Source organism: Pseudophryne corroboree, assembly GCF_028390025.1.
Source record: "Pseudophryne corroboree isolate aPseCor3 chromosome 3 unlocalized genomic scaffold, aPseCor3.hap2 SUPER_3_unloc_4, whole genome shotgun sequence".
Taxonomy (NCBI): domain Eukaryota; kingdom Metazoa; phylum Chordata; class Amphibia; order Anura; family Myobatrachidae; genus Pseudophryne; species Pseudophryne corroboree.
Genome location: NW_026967530.1, coordinates 2,016,897 through 2,033,251, shown reverse-complemented (window position 1 = coordinate 2,033,251; position 16,355 = coordinate 2,016,897).

Here is a 16,355-nt window from a genome sequence, read left to right as displayed (position 1 = left end):
GGTAGCGTTTTTTCCCACACGCCCATAAAACGGCCTGTTTCCGCCCAGAAACACCCACTTCCTGTCAATCACATTACGATCGCCTGAGCGATGAAAAAGCCGTGAGTAAAAATCCAAACTTTTTTGCAAATTTACTTGGCGCCGTCGCAGTGCGGACATTGCGCATGCGCACTAAGCGGAAAATCGCTGCGATGCGAGGAAATTTTCCGAGCGAACGACTCGGAATGACCCCCATAGTCAATTGGAACGTCTTATCTCTCACTATAGAGAATACTGCATCAGATGTAGGCGATAGGGACATCTTATCTCTCACTATAAAGGTGACTCCATCAGATGTAGGCGCTAGGGACATTTTATCTCTCATCGTAGAGGAGACTGAATCAGATGTAGGTGCTAGAGACGTCTTATCTAACACTGTAGAGGAGACTGCATCATATGTAGGAGCTAGGGATGTCTTATCTATCACTGTAGACGTGACTGCATAAGATGTAGGTGCTAGGGACGTGTTATCTATAACTGTAGAGGTGACTGCATCAGATGTAGGAGCTAGCGACGTCTTATCTCACAGTAGAGGAGACTGCATCAGATGTAGGTGATAGGGACGTGTTATCTATAACTGTAGAGGTGACTGCATCAGATGTAGGCGCTAGGGACATCTTATCTCTTACTGTAGAGGAGACTGCATTAGATGTAGGCACCAGGGACATCTTATCTCTCACTGTAGAGGACAAAGCATCAGATTTAAGCACTACGGATGTCTTATCCCTCACTGTAAAGGAGGCTGCATCAGATGTAGGAGTTAGTGATGTCTTATATCTCACTGTAGAGGAGCTTGCATCAGATGTAGGAGCTAGGGACGTCTTATCTCTCACTGTAGAGGAGACTGCATCAGATGTAGGTGCTAGGGATGTCTTATCTCTCACTGTAGAGGAGACTGCATTAGATGTAGGAGCTAGGGATGTCTTATCTCTCACTGAAGAGGAGACTGCATCAGATGTAGGCGCTAGGGACGTGTTATCTCTCATTGTAGAGGAGACTGCATTAGATGTAGGAGCTAGGGCCATCTTATCCCTCACTGTGGACACGGCATCAGATGTAAGAGCTAGGGACGTATTACCTCTCACTGTAGAGGTGACTGCATCAGATGTAGTCAATAAGGACGTCTTAATTCTCACTGTAGAGGTGACTGAATCAGATGTAGGAGCTAGGAATGTCTTATCTCTCACTGAAAAGGTGACTGCATCAGATGTAGTCGATAGGGAAGTCTAATCTCTCACTGTAGAGGAGACTGCATCAGATGTAGTTGAAAAGGATGTCTTATCTCTCACTGTAGAGGAGACTGCATCAGATGTAGTCGATAGGGATGTCTTATCTCTCACTATGGAGGACACTGCATCAGATGTAGGAGCGTGGGCCATCTTATCTCTCACTGTAGAGGTAACTGCATCAGATGTAGGCGCTAGGGACATTTTATCTCTCACTGTAGAGGTGACTGCATCAGATATACGAGCTAGGGCCATCTTATCAATCACTGTAGAGGAGACTGCATCAGATGTAGTAGCTAGGTACGTCTTATCTCTCACTGTAGAGGTGACTGCATCAGATGTAGGTGCTAGGGCCATCTTATCTATCACTGTAGAGAAGACTGCATCAGATGTAGGCGCTAGGGACGTCTTATCTCTCACTGTAGAGGTGACTGCATCAGATGTAGGAGCTAGGGACGTCTTATCTCTCACTGTAGAGGTGAATGCATCAGATGTAGGAGCTATGGACGTGTTATCTCTAACTGTAGAGAAGACTGCATCAGATGTAGTAGCAAGGTACGTCTTATCTATCACTGTAGAGGTGACTGCATAAGATGTACAAGCTAGGGACGTCTTATCTATCACTGTGGAGGTGACTGCATCAGATATAAGCGCTACGGATGTCTTATCCCTCACTATAAAGGAGACTGCATCAGATGTAGGAGCTAGGGCCATCTTATCTCTTACTCTAGAGGTAACTGCATCAGATTTAGGCGCTAGGGCCATCTTAAACCTGACTACAGAGGAGACTGAATCAGATATGGACACAAGGGACATCTTATCTATCACTGTAGAGGTGACTGCATCAGATGTAGTAGCTATGGCCACCTTATCCCTCACTGTAGAGGTGACTGCATCAGATGTAGGCACTAGGGACGTCTTATCTCTCACTGTAGAGGAGACGGCATCAGATGTAGCAGCTAGGTACATCTTATCTCTCACTGTAGAGGTGACTGCATCAGATGTAGTCAATAGGGATGTCTTATCTCTCAATGTAGAGGCGACTGCATCAGATGTAGGTGCTAGGGACGTGTTATCTATAACTGTAGAGGAGACTGCATCAGATGATGGCGCTAGGGACAACTTATATCTCACTGTAGAGGAGAAAGCATCAGATATAGGCGCTAGGGACATCTTATCTCTCACTGTAGAGGAGACGGCATCAGATGTAGTCAATAGGGACGTTTTATCTCTCACTGTAGAGAAGACTGCATCAGATTTAGTCGATAGGGATGTCTTATCTCTCACTGTAGAGGAAACTGCATCAGATGTAGGAGCTAGGGCCATCTTATCTCTCACTCTAGAGGTAACTGCATCAGATTTAGGCGCTAGGGCCATCTTATACCTCACTATAGAGGACACTGCATCAGATATGGGCACAAGTGACATCTTATCTATCACTGTAGAGGTGACTGCATCAGATGTAGTAGCTATGGCCATCTTATCCCTCACTGTAGAGGTGACTGCATCAGATGTAGGCACTAGGGACGTCTTATCTCTCACTGTAGAGGAGACGGCATCAGATGTAGGAGCTAGGTACATCTTATCTCTCACTGTAGAGGTGACTGCATCAGATGTAGTCAATAGGGATGTCTTATCTCTCAATGTAGAGGCGACTACATCAGATGTAGTCGATAGGGATATCTTATCTTTCACTGTAGAGGTGACACCATCAGATGTAGGAGCTATGGACGTCTTATCTCTTACTGTAGGAGAGACTGCATCAGATGTAGGAGCTAGGGACGTCTTTTCTCTCACTGTAGAGGAGACTGCATCAGATGTAGGTGCTAGGGACGTCTTCTCTTTCACTGTAGAGGAGACTGCATCAGAAATAGGAGCTAGGGACGTCTTATCTCACTGTAGATGTGACTGCATCAGATGAGATGCTAGGGCCATCTTATACCTCACTGTAGAGGTGACTGCATCAGATATAGGGGGTCATTCCGAGTTGTTCGCTCTCAAGGCGATTTTAGCAGTATTGCACACGCTAAGCCGCCGCCTACTGGGAGTGAATCTTAGCTTCTTAAAATTGCGAACGAAAGATTTGCAACATTGCGATAAGACATCTCTGTGTAGTTTCTGAGTAGCTCGAAACTTACTCTGCCAGTGTGATCAGTTCAGTGCTTGTCGTTCCTGGTTTGACGTCACAAACACACCCAGCGTTCGCCCAGACACTCCTCCGTTTCTCCAGCCACTCCCGCGTTTTTCCCAGAAACGGTAGCGTTTTTTCCCACACGCCCATAAAACGGCCTGTTTCCGCCCAGAAACACCCACTTCCTGTCAATCACATTACGATCGCCTGAGCGATGAAAAAGCCGTGAGTAAAAATCCAAACTTTTTTGCAAATTTACTTGGCGCCGTCGCAGTGCGGACATTGCGCATGCGCACTAAGCGGAAAATCGCTGCGATGCGAGGAAATTTTCCGAGCGAACGACTCGGAATGACCCCCATAGTCAATTGGAACGTCTTATCTCTCACTATAGAGAATACTGCATCAGATGTAGGCGATAGGGACATCTTATCTCTCACTATAAAGGTGACTCCATCAGATGTAGGCGCTAGGGACATTTTATCTCTCATCGTAGAGGAGACTGAATCAGATGTAGGTGCTAGAGACGTCTTATCTAACACTGTAGAGGAGACTGCATCATATGTAGGAGCTAGGGATGTCTTATCTATCACTGTAGACGTGACTGCATAAGATGTAGGTGCTAGGGACGTGTTATCTATAACTGTAGAGGTGACTGCATCAGATGTAGGAGCTAGCGACGTCTTATCTCACAGTAGAGGAGACTGCATCAGATGTAGGTGATAGGGACGTGTTATCTATAACTGTAGAGGTGACTGCATCAGATGTAGGCGCTAGGGACATCTTATCTCTTACTGTAGAGGAGACTGCATTAGATGTAGGCACCAGGGACATCTTATCTCTCACTGTAGAGGACAAAGCATCAGATTTAAGCACTACGGATGTCTTATCCCTCACTGTAAAGGAGGCTGCATCAGATGTAGGAGTTAGTGATGTCTTATATCTCACTGTAGAGGAGCTTGCATCAGATGTAGGAGCTAGGGACGTCTTATCTCTCACTGTAGAGGAGACTGCATCAGATGTAGGTGCTAGGGATGTCTTATCTCTCACTGTAGAGGAGACTGCATTAGATGTAGGAGCTAGGGATGTCTTATCTCTCACTGAAGAGGAGACTGCATCAGATGTAGGCGCTAGGGACGTGTTATCTCTCATTGTAGAGGAGACTGCATTAGATGTAGGAGCTAGGGCCATCTTATCCCTCACTGTGGACACGGCATCAGATGTAAGAGCTAGGGACGTATTACCTCTCACTGTAGAGGTGACTGCATCAGATGTAGTCAATAAGGACGTCTTAATTCTCACTGTAGAGGTGACTGAATCAGATGTAGGAGCTAGGAATGTCTTATCTCTCACTGAAAAGGTGACTGCATCAGATGTAGTCGATAGGGAAGTCTAATCTCTCACTGTAGAGGAGACTGCATCAGATGTAGTTGAAAAGGATGTCTTATCTCTCACTGTAGAGGAGACTGCATCAGATGTAGTCGATAGGGATGTCTTATCTCTCACTATGGAGGACACTGCATCAGATGTAGGAGCGTGGGCCATCTTATCTCTCACTGTAGAGGTAACTGCATCAGATGTAGGCGCTAGGGACATTTTATCTCTCACTGTAGAGGTGACTGCATCAGATATACGAGCTAGGGCCATCTTATCAATCACTGTAGAGGAGACTGCATCAGATGTAGTAGCTAGGTACGTCTTATCTCTCACTGTAGAGGTGACTGCATCAGATGTAGGTGCTAGGGCCATCTTATCTATCACTGTAGAGAAGACTGCATCAGATGTAGGCGCTAGGGACGTCTTATCTCTCACTGTAGAGGTGACTGCATCAGATGTAGGAGCTAGGGACGTCTTATCTCTCACTGTAGAGGTGAATGCATCAGATGTAGGAGCTATGGACGTGTTATCTCTAACTGTAGAGAAGACTGCATCAGATGTAGTAGCAAGGTACGTCTTATCTATCACTGTAGAGGTGACTGCATAAGATGTACAAGCTAGGGACGTCTTATCTATCACTGTGGAGGTGACTGCATCAGATATAAGCGCTACGGATGTCTTATCCCTCACTATAAAGGAGACTGCATCAGATGTAGGAGCTAGGGCCATCTTATCTCTTACTCTAGAGGTAACTGCATCAGATTTAGGCGCTAGGGCCATCTTAAACCTGACTACAGAGGAGACTGAATCAGATATGGACACAAGGGACATCTTATCTATCACTGTAGAGGTGACTGCATCAGATGTAGTAGCTATGGCCACCTTATCCCTCACTGTAGAGGTGACTGCATCAGATGTAGGCACTAGGGACGTCTTATCTCTCACTGTAGAGGAGACGGCATCAGATGTAGCAGCTAGGTACATCTTATCTCTCACTGTAGAGGTGACTGCATCAGATGTAGTCAATAGGGATGTCTTATTTCTCAATGTAGAGGCGACTGCATCAGATGTAGGTGCTAGGGACGTGTTATCTATAACTGTAGAGGAGACTGCATCAGATGATGGCGCTAGGGACAACTTATATCTCACTGTAGAGGAGAAAGCATCAGATATAGGCGCTAGGGACATCTTATCTCTCACTGTAGAGGAGACGGCATCAGATGTAGTCAATAGGGACGTTTTATCTCTCACTGTAGAGAAGACTGCATCAGATTTAGTCGATAGGGATGTCTTATCTCTCACTGTAGAGGAAACTGCATCAGATGTAGGAGCTAGGGCCATCTTATCTCTCACTCTAGAGGTAACTGCATCAGATTTAGGCGCTAGGGCCATCTTATACCTCACTATAGAGGACACTGCATCAGATATGGGCACAAGTGACATCTTATCTATCACTGTAGAGGTGACTGCATCAGATGTAGTAGCTATGGCCATCTTATCCCTCACTGTAGAGGTGACTGCATCAGATGTAGGCACTAGGGACGTCTTATCTCTCACTGTAGAGGAGACGGCATCAGATGTAGGAGCTAGGTACATCTTATCTCTCACTGTAGAGGTGACTGCATCAGATGTAGTCAATAGGGATGTCTTATCTCTCAATGTAGAGGCGACTACATCAGATGTAGTCGATAGGGATATCTTATCTTTCACTGTAGAGGTGACACCATCAGATGTAGGAGCTATGGACGTCTTATCTCTTACTGTAGGAGAGACTGCATCAGATGTAGGAGCTAGGGACGTCTTTTCTCTCACTGTAGAGGAGACTGCATCAGATGTAGGTGCTAGGGACGTCTTCTCTTTCACTGTAGAGGAGACTGCATCAGAAATAGGAGCTAGGGACGTCTTATCTCACTGTAGATGTGACTGCATCAGATGAGATGCTAGGGCCATCTTATACCTCACTGTAGAGGTGACTGCATCAGATATAGGGGGTCATTCCGAGTTGTTCGCTCTCAAGGCGATTTTAGCAGTATTGCACACGCTAAGCCGCCGCCTACTGGGAGTGAATCTTAGCTTCTTAAAATTGCGAACGAAAGATTTGCAACATTGCGATAAGACATCTCTGTGTAGTTTCTGAGTAGCTCGAAACTTACTCTGCCAGTGTGATCAGTTCAGTGCTTGTCGTTCCTGGTTTGACGTCACAAACACACCCAGCGTTCGCCCAGACACTCCTCCGTTTCTCCAGCCACTCCCGCGTTTTTCCCAGAAACGGTAGCGTTTTTTCCCACACGCCCATAAAACGGCCTGTTTCCGCCCAGAAACACCCACTTCCTGTCAATCACATTACGATCGCCTGAGCGATGAAAAAGCCGTGAGTAAAAATCCAAACTTTTTTGCAAATTTACTTGGCGCCGTCGCAGTGCGGACATTGCGCATGCGCACTAAGCGGAAAATCGCTGCGATGCGAGGAAATTTTCCGAGCGAACGACTCGGAATGACCCCCATAGTCAATTGGAACGTCTTATCTCTCACTATAGAGAATACTGCATCAGATGTAGGCGATAGGGACATCTTATCTCTCACTATAAAGGTGACTCCATCAGATGTAGGCGCTAGGGACATTTTATCTCTCATCGTAGAGGAGACTGAATCAGATGTAGGTGCTAGAGACGTCTTATCTAACACTGTAGAGGAGACTGCATCATATGTAGGAGCTAGGGATGTCTTATCTATCACTGTAGACGTGACTGCATAAGATGTAGGTGCTAGGGACGTGTTATCTATAACTGTAGAGGTGACTGCATCAGATGTAGGAGCTAGCGACGTCTTATCTCACAGTAGAGGAGACTGCATCAGATGTAGGTGATAGGGACGTGTTATCTATAACTGTAGAGGTGACTGCATCAGATGTAGGCGCTAGGGACATCTTATCTCTTACTGTAGAGGAGACTGCATTAGATGTAGGCACCAGGGACATCTTATCTCTCACTGTAGAGGACAAAGCATCAGATTTAAGCACTACGGATGTCTTATCCCTCACTGTAAAGGAGGCTGCATCAGATGTAGGAGTTAGTGATGTCTTATATCTCACTGTAGAGGAGCTTGCATCAGATGTAGGAGCTAGGGACGTCTTATCTCTCACTGTAGAGGAGACTGCATCAGATGTAGGTGCTAGGGATGTCTTATCTCTCACTGTAGAGGAGACTGCATTAGATGTAGGAGCTAGGGATGTCTTATCTCTCACTGAAGAGGAGACTGCATCAGATGTAGGCGCTAGGGACGTGTTATCTCTCATTGTAGAGGAGACTGCATTAGATGTAGGAGCTAGGGCCATCTTATCCCTCACTGTGGACACGGCATCAGATGTAAGAGCTAGGGACGTATTACCTCTCACTGTAGAGGTGACTGCATCAGATGTAGTCAATAAGGACGTCTTAATTCTCACTGTAGAGGTGACTGAATCAGATGTAGGAGCTAGGAATGTCTTATCTCTCACTGAAAAGGTGACTGCATCAGATGTAGTCGATAGGGAAGTCTAATCTCTCACTGTAGAGGAGACTGCATCAGATGTAGTTGAAAAGGATGTCTTATCTCTCACTGTAGAGGAGACTGCATCAGATGTAGTCGATAGGGATGTCTTATCTCTCACTATGGAGGACACTGCATCAGATGTAGGAGCGTGGGCCATCTTATCTCTCACTGTAGAGGTAACTGCATCAGATGTAGGCGCTAGGGAAGTCTTATCTATCACTGTAGAGTTGACTGCATAAGATGTAGGCACTAGGGACATCTTATCTATCACTGTAGAGTTGACTGCATAAGATGTAGGCACTAGAGACGTCTTATCTCTCACTGTAGAGGAGACTGCATAAGATGTAGGCCAGAGGTTCTCAAACTCGGCCCTCAGGGGCACATACAGTGCATGTTTTGCAGGTAACCCAGCAGGTGCACAGGTGAATTAATTACTCACTGACACATTTTAAAAGGTCCACAGGTGGAGCTAATTATTTCACTTGCGATTCTGTGAGGAGACCTGCAAAACATGCACTGTGTGTGCCCCCTATGACCGAGTTTAAGAACCTCTGATGTAGGTGCTAGGGACGTTTTATCTCTCAATGCAGAGGTGAATGCATTAGATGTAGTCGCTAGGGACGTTTTATCTCTCATCGTAGAGGAGACTGCATCAGATAAGTGCACTAGGGACGTCTTATCTCTCACTGTAGAGAAGACTGCATCAGATGTAGGCACTAGGGACATCTTCTCTCACTGTAGAGGTGAATGCATCAGATGTAGGCGCTAGGGACATCTTATCTCTCACTGTAGAGGTGACTACATCAGATGTAGGTGCTAGGAACAACTTATCTCTGTCACAACTGAGGTTTTAGGCTGACAGGAGGAAGCCTCAGTTGTAGGGGCTGAAATGAAATTAAACTTAGGTGGCTTAATCAGACCCCTGGACATGTAAGTGTAGGAGGATTACCCGAAGGTGTGACCATGACAACCAGGTTTAAAAGTCAATAAAAGTTTTATTAACAGATTCCGTGCAGAAACAACAGCATTCACAGTTGATAAAAAGCAGTGGCAAATAATACAGTGCCTGGATTACTTTAACCATAGAAGGTATCACAGAGCACTGGTAGGTTGAGGAACAGATGTAAAAGTCCTTTGATGGAATAACCTTACCAGGCCTGGCTGTAGTAGTGAAGAAAGCTGAGGAACACGCCAGTAGATGTATTAGATGAAGCTGGTAACTTGAATAGACTGTTGTAGATGCTGGATGGAACCAGCCAGGTGATGAATACACGGAGTGGATGCCGGATGGAACCAGCGAGGTGATGAAGACACGGAGTGGATGCTGGATGGAACCAGCCAGGTGATGAAGACACAGAGTGGATACTGTAAGATGCTAGGGAGCGTGGTAACTGGAGATTTGAGAAGAAATTACCGGTGGTTAGTGGATACTGCTGGTAAGTAAGGATCCGCTGGAACAACACTGGCACTTTAAAGAAACTAGATACTGCTGGAAGCTGACCGCTGGAAGCAGATGGATAATAGCTGGAAGCTGGAATAGCCACGGAGGACTGCAGAGTCAGGCTGCACCGCAGGATGGAAGGCAGTTGCGGGTCTCTTAGTGGATGCTGGAGACAGGAGCTGGAACCTGGAGAAACAACCACAGGAAAGAGAGACTGGAACTAGGTTTGACAACCAAAGCACTGACCATTTCCTGGTTCAGGCACAGGATACTTATACCTGCTGCAGGGTAGGCATTGGCTGGCCAATCGTGCAGATTCACAGTGCAGCGGATTGGTGGAGATTGAACATGTGACTGGAACCAACATGGCTGCGCCCATGTTAGTACTGGAGGGAAAGTTGGTTTGGAAAACCATGTGGAAACATAACAGCAATGGCGGCGCCGGCCACGGAGGACAGGAGACGCCAAACTGACAACTGCACACTGAGACACATGGATGACAGCGGAGGCCGCGGCAGGCATGTGACACCACTCTAACAACCTGCACACTGGAACACAGGAGCGGCGGCGGAGGCTGCGGAGGACGGGAGACGCCACACAGGATTCAAGCATGGCGCCGCTGCGACAGCGTCTCAGCGAGACAGGAGGGACATGCGGAGTGTAGACACAGATGAGATCCGGCCTTGGAATGCTGAGCCAGCCTTAGGAGACATCTAAAAGGCAAGTAATGGCGTCCAGATACCCGGATCATGACAGCACCCCCCCACCTTTAGGAGTGGCCCCAGGACACTTCTAAGGCTTTTGAGGACACTTCGAGTGGAAATTCCGGACCAAGGCAGGAGCATGGACATCTGGCGCATTGGTCCAAGAGCATTCTTCAGGACCATAGCCCTTCCAGTCAATAAGATACTGCAACTGACCGTAACGGGAACGTGAGTCCATAATCTTGGCAACTTCATACTCAACTCCCCGTTGAGTCTGGACCTTAGGAGCCGGAGGAAGTGCAGAATGAAACTGATTCAGGATCAGCGGTTTCAACAGGGAAACATGGAATGTCCTGGGTATTTTCAAGAAGGGAGGTAACTGGAGTCTGTAAACAACAGGATTGATGACTTGTTCAATTTTAAAAGGACCGATGTAACGAGGTGCAAATTTCATGCTGGGAACTCTCAACCTCAAATTCTTCGTGGACAACCACACACAATCACCCACTTTGAGAGCAGGAACCGCTCTACGCTTTCTATCTGCAAACTTCTTGTACCTGAACGAGGCTTTGAGCAGGACCGCTCGCACATTCTTCCAGTTATTTGAAAACTGACGCAAGGTGACATCCACTGCTGGAACAGAAGTTGCTGGAAGCGGTTGGAATTCTGGAACTTTAGGGTGGAATCCATAGTTGATGAAGAATGGTGTTGAAGAAGATGAGAAATGGTATTGGTTGTTGTGGATGAACTCGGCCCAGGGAAGGAGTTGAACCCAGTCATCTTGAGAGGAAGACACATAAATGCGGAGGAAGGCCTCCAAGTCCTGATTCACCCTCTCAGTTTGACCATTGGTCTGAGGATGGTAAGCTGTAGAAAACTTCAACTTGACTTGGAGGGCTTGACACAAACTTCGCCAAAATTTGGCTACAAATTGTACTCCTCGATCAGAGATGATCTCTTCAGGAAGACCGTGGAGTCGGAAGATCTCTTGAATAAACACTTGAGCCAACTTGGAAGCTGACCGGTCAACTACCACCCAGATGGTATTAAACTTGTTGCACGTAGGCAGGTCTGTAACAAAGTCCATCGACAAATGGGTCCACGGTCGACGGGGAACAGATAATGGAACCAGTTGCCCCGCAGGCGACTGGTGGGAGACTTTGTGTTGGGCACACTTTGGGCTAGAGGCAATAAACTCCATGACGTCCTTCTTCAGAGTTGGCCACCAATAGGACCTAGAGATAAACTCAAGGGTCTTCTGAATGCCTGTGTGCCCGGAAAAGCGGGAAGCATAGGCCCAATGCATGTGCTTCTTCCTTAACACCGGCTTCACAAAACTTTTCCCTGGTGGGGGCGTAGAGTCCATCCCTACCGTGGAGAATGCCAACGGATTAATAATAGGATGCTTGTCTGAAGACTCCGACTCATTTTCTTGCTCCCATGAGCGGGAAAGGGCATCGGCCTTGCGATTCTGAGAGCCCGGACAGAACTGGAGTTTAAAGTCGAACCTGGAAAAGAAATGTGCCCATCTAGCCTGACGAGGGTTGAGACATTGTGCGCTTTTCAGATATAAAAGATTCTTGTAGTCGGAAAGGATACTGATTGAATGAGAAGCTTCCTCCAACAGATATCTCCACTCCTCTAGAGCGAGCTTGATGGCTAGCAACTCCTGGTCGCCAATGGCATAGTTGCGCTCAGCTGGGGAGAACTTCCGGGAGAAGAAACTGCAAGGATGTAGATGACCATCTTTAACCCTCTGAGATAACACCGCTTCTACTCCAACGGAGGAGGCGTCCACCTCAAGGATGAAAGGAGAGTCGATGTCGGGCTGTTTCAGAACCAGTGCAGAGATGAACCGTTGCTTTAATAGATGAAAAGCTCGCGTAGCTTCTTCAGACCACTTGGACGGATTAGCACCCTTCTTGGTTAACGCAGTGATAGGCGCCACAATGGTGAAAAAGTCTCATATAAACTTTCTGTAGTAATTGGCGAACCCTAGGAACCTCTGGACCCCTTTGAGGGTTAGGGGTATCGTCCAATTCTGGATTGCTTGTAGTTTCTCAGGATCCATCTCTAGTCCGGAACCGGACACAATGTAACCTAGAAATGGAATGGATTTGACTTCAAAAACACATTTCTCTAATTTGCAATAGAGATGATTGACACGGAGACGGGACAGAACCTCCTTTACCCAGAGATGATGTTCCTCTAGATTACTGGTGAAGATAAGGATATCATCTAGATAAACCATGACATGGCGGTACAAGATGTCTCTGAAGATCTCATTCACGAAATGCTGGAAGACAGCTGGAGCGTTGCTCAAGCCGAAGGGCATGACGAGGTACTCATAATGTCCATCACGGGTGTTAAAGGCGGTCTTCCACTCGTCACCCTCACGGATCCGGATGAGATTGTAGCACCCCTCAAATCCAACTTTGTAAAGATGGTTTCTCTGCTAACTCTATCGAAGAGCTCTGTAATCAAGGGTAAAGGATAACGGTTCTTGATGGTAATGTCGTTCAGAACTCTGTAGTCGATGCACGGCCGCAGGCCACCGTCTTTCTTCTTAACGAAAAAGAAGCCTACGCCAGCTGGAGAAGAGGAAGGTCGAATGAAACCCTTCGCCAGGTTCTCCTTGATGTACTCCTCCATGGAATGCGTCTCTGGTAGAGACAATGGATAAGTTCTGCCTCGAGGTGGAACCTTCCCTGGGATGAGATCAATTGGACAGTCCCATTCTCTATGAGGAGGAAGGATATCAGCGGAAGCTTTACTGAACACGTCCGTGTAGTCTGGATATGGAGGAAAAAATAGAAAGAGACAATGGGAGGCGCAAATTTAATCTGTTTGTAGATTTTATTATATGATTATTGTATATTAAAACACAAATTCATACCGGCCAGTATGCGTAAATTACATATATTTAGAAATCTCAATAAAAATAACCTTAAAAAAACACAATATATAGTCTTCTCAAGCCTATATAAGATTAAATATACTTCAGGTGATACTTTATATTGCCTCTACTAGTATCTCACTTGCTATCTAGTGAATATATACCATGGTATCAAATAAGAAGTGCACTTCAGCGACTCTTTCCTGTGTATTTGATATTAGTCTGTGATTTAAATACTGCAATCGAATGTCTTGTTACCAAACACTTCAAATGTTCCATGCAATAATTATATGTATTCCTGTATGTCCATACAATATATTTATGGAAAGTTCCAAGCTCTTATGCAAACATCCAAATCACAGCGTGATGGTACTATTGAGCAAACCTATCACGACTCCCAGCAGGGTAAGCTATTCGTCCTCCCGGCTATTGGTCTCATTTTCAGCCTTGTCTGGAGTTCATGGAAAACTCACTTCGGATGTTGTCCCTCCCGGCTGTTTGTGTAGCCTTAGCCTTATCCGGAGTATGAGTACACTTCTGCTCCTCTGATATTTTTTAAGAGCTATAGATCACTCGTCAGCCGGCCGGCTAATAATTATGCAGCACTCGATCCCGTCAGTGGGAGAAAAACACAGACGCGTTTCCCCGCCTTCAAACCTCGGCGGCTTCCTCAGTGTGAATGGCTCTCCCTGACCGCACGGCTTTTTAAACACAGATATTTAATTAATAGAATTAATAGAAAATATCTGTGTTTAAAAAGCCGTGCGGTCAGGGAGAGCCATTCACACTGAGGAAGCCGCCGAGGTTGGAAGGCGGGGAAACGCGTCTGTGTTTTTCTCCCACTGACGGGATCGAGTGCTTCATAATTATTAGCCGGCCGGCTGACGAGTGATCTATAGCTCTTAAAAAATATCAGAGGAGCAGAAGTGTACTCATACTCCGGATAAGGCTAAGGCTACACAAACAGCCGGGAGGGACAACATCCGAAGTGAGTTTTCCATGAACTCCAGACAAGGCTGAAAGTGAGACCAATAGCCGGGAGAACGAATAGCTTACCCTGCTGGGAGTCATGATAGGTTTGCTCAATAGTACCATCACGCTGTGATTTGGATGTTTGCATAAGAGCTTGGAACTTTCCATAAATATATTGTATGGACATACAGGAATACATATAATTATTGCATGGAACATTTGAAGTGTTTGGTAACAAGACATTCGATTGCAGTATTTAAATCACAGACTAATATCAAATACACAGGAAAGAGTCGCTGAAGTGCACTTCTTATTTGATACCATGGTATATATTCACTAGATAGCAAGTGAGTTACTAGTAGAGGCAATATAAAGTATCACCTGAAGTATATTTAATCTTATATAGGCTTGAGAAGACTATATATTGTGGTTTTTTAAGGTTATTTTTATTGAGATTTCTAAATATATGTAATTTATGCACACTGGCCGGTATGAATTTGTGTTTTAATATACAATAATCATATAATAAAATCTACAAACAGATTAAATTTGCGCCTCCCATTGTCTCTTTCTATTTTTTCCTGGTAATAAGGGTTTTTTAAACCAATTACCCCTGGGAAGGCTGTTAGATTTTTTCTGAGCAATAAAGGCGCCGGGATTTTGCTGTGTCGTTTTTTTGGATATGGAGGAGGTGGAACATCAGACGACCTGGGGAAGGAAGAACAAACAGGAAGCACTTTGGACAAACAGGTCTCAGCACAGGAAGGACCCCATGCTAGTATTTGCGTAGTCGTCCAGTCAATCGATGGATTATGAAGACGGAGCCATGGAAGGCCCAAAACCACTGGATGTGTGGCTCTTGGAATCACTAAAAAAGAAATAAATTCTGAATGAAGAACTCCCACTCTCAGACGAACTGGTAGAGTCCTTAGAGAAATAACTGCGTCAAAAATCTTACTGCCATCCACGGCAGTCAAAGAAATGGACGAGGAAAGTCTCTCGGTGGATATGGACCACCGTTTAACATAAGCTTCGGTTATGAAATTCCCAGCTGCTACGGAATCTAGGAGGGCAATGACGTTCCTATAACGTTGAGCAATTTGAAGCGAGACTGTGAGAGTACAATCATGAGGAGATGGATAGGAGATCATTACTCCTAGCCGGCCCTCTCCTTGGCGAGCTAGGATTTGGAGTTTCCCGGACGTTTGGGACAGGCATTGATGGCGTGAGATGGAGCAGCACAGTCGAGACAGAGAGACTCATAGAGACGTCTTCGGCGCTCAGCGGAAGATAGACGAGAACGACCAATTTGCATGGGCTCATCTTTGGATGGAGACGGTTGACGAAGAGGAGGAGCAGAAGATTTTGGAATACATGATCTTCCTCGCTCAGTTGCTCTTTCTCTGAACCGTAGATCAACTTTTGTGCATAGTGAAATTAGCTCATCCAATTTAGAGGGCAAGTCTCTGGTAGCTAATTCATCCTTGACGCGTTCAGATAAGCCATGTCAGAATGCAGAATACAGGGCCTCGTCGTTCCATGCCAGTTCAGATGCCAGGATTTTGAACTGCATAAGATACTGTCCCACAGTACGTGTTCCCTGGCGTAAACGAGAATCTCAGATGAAGCAGAGGTTACCCAACCTGGCTCGTCGAAGATGCGCCTGAATGTTGCTACAAAGTCAGTATAGGAGGACAGCAGGGTATCAGACTTCTCCCATAAAGGTGATGCCCAGTCAAGGGCTGAGCCACTGAGAAGGGAAATAATATAGGCAACTTTAGTACGATCACTGGGGAAAATGCCAGGCTGTAGCTCAAAATGGATTTCACATTGGTTGAGGAATCCCCTGCAGAATCTTGGAGATCCGTCAAATTTTGCTGGCGTTGGAAGATGAAGACGTGGAGTAGAAATGGGAAAGGTGGGTGGGGAAACAGCTGGTGTCACTATTATACAGGGGAAGTGGCCCGTGGCGTCCTGTTATTATTATACAGGGGAGCAGCCTGTGGTGTCCTGTTATTATTATTACACAGGGGTAGCAGCT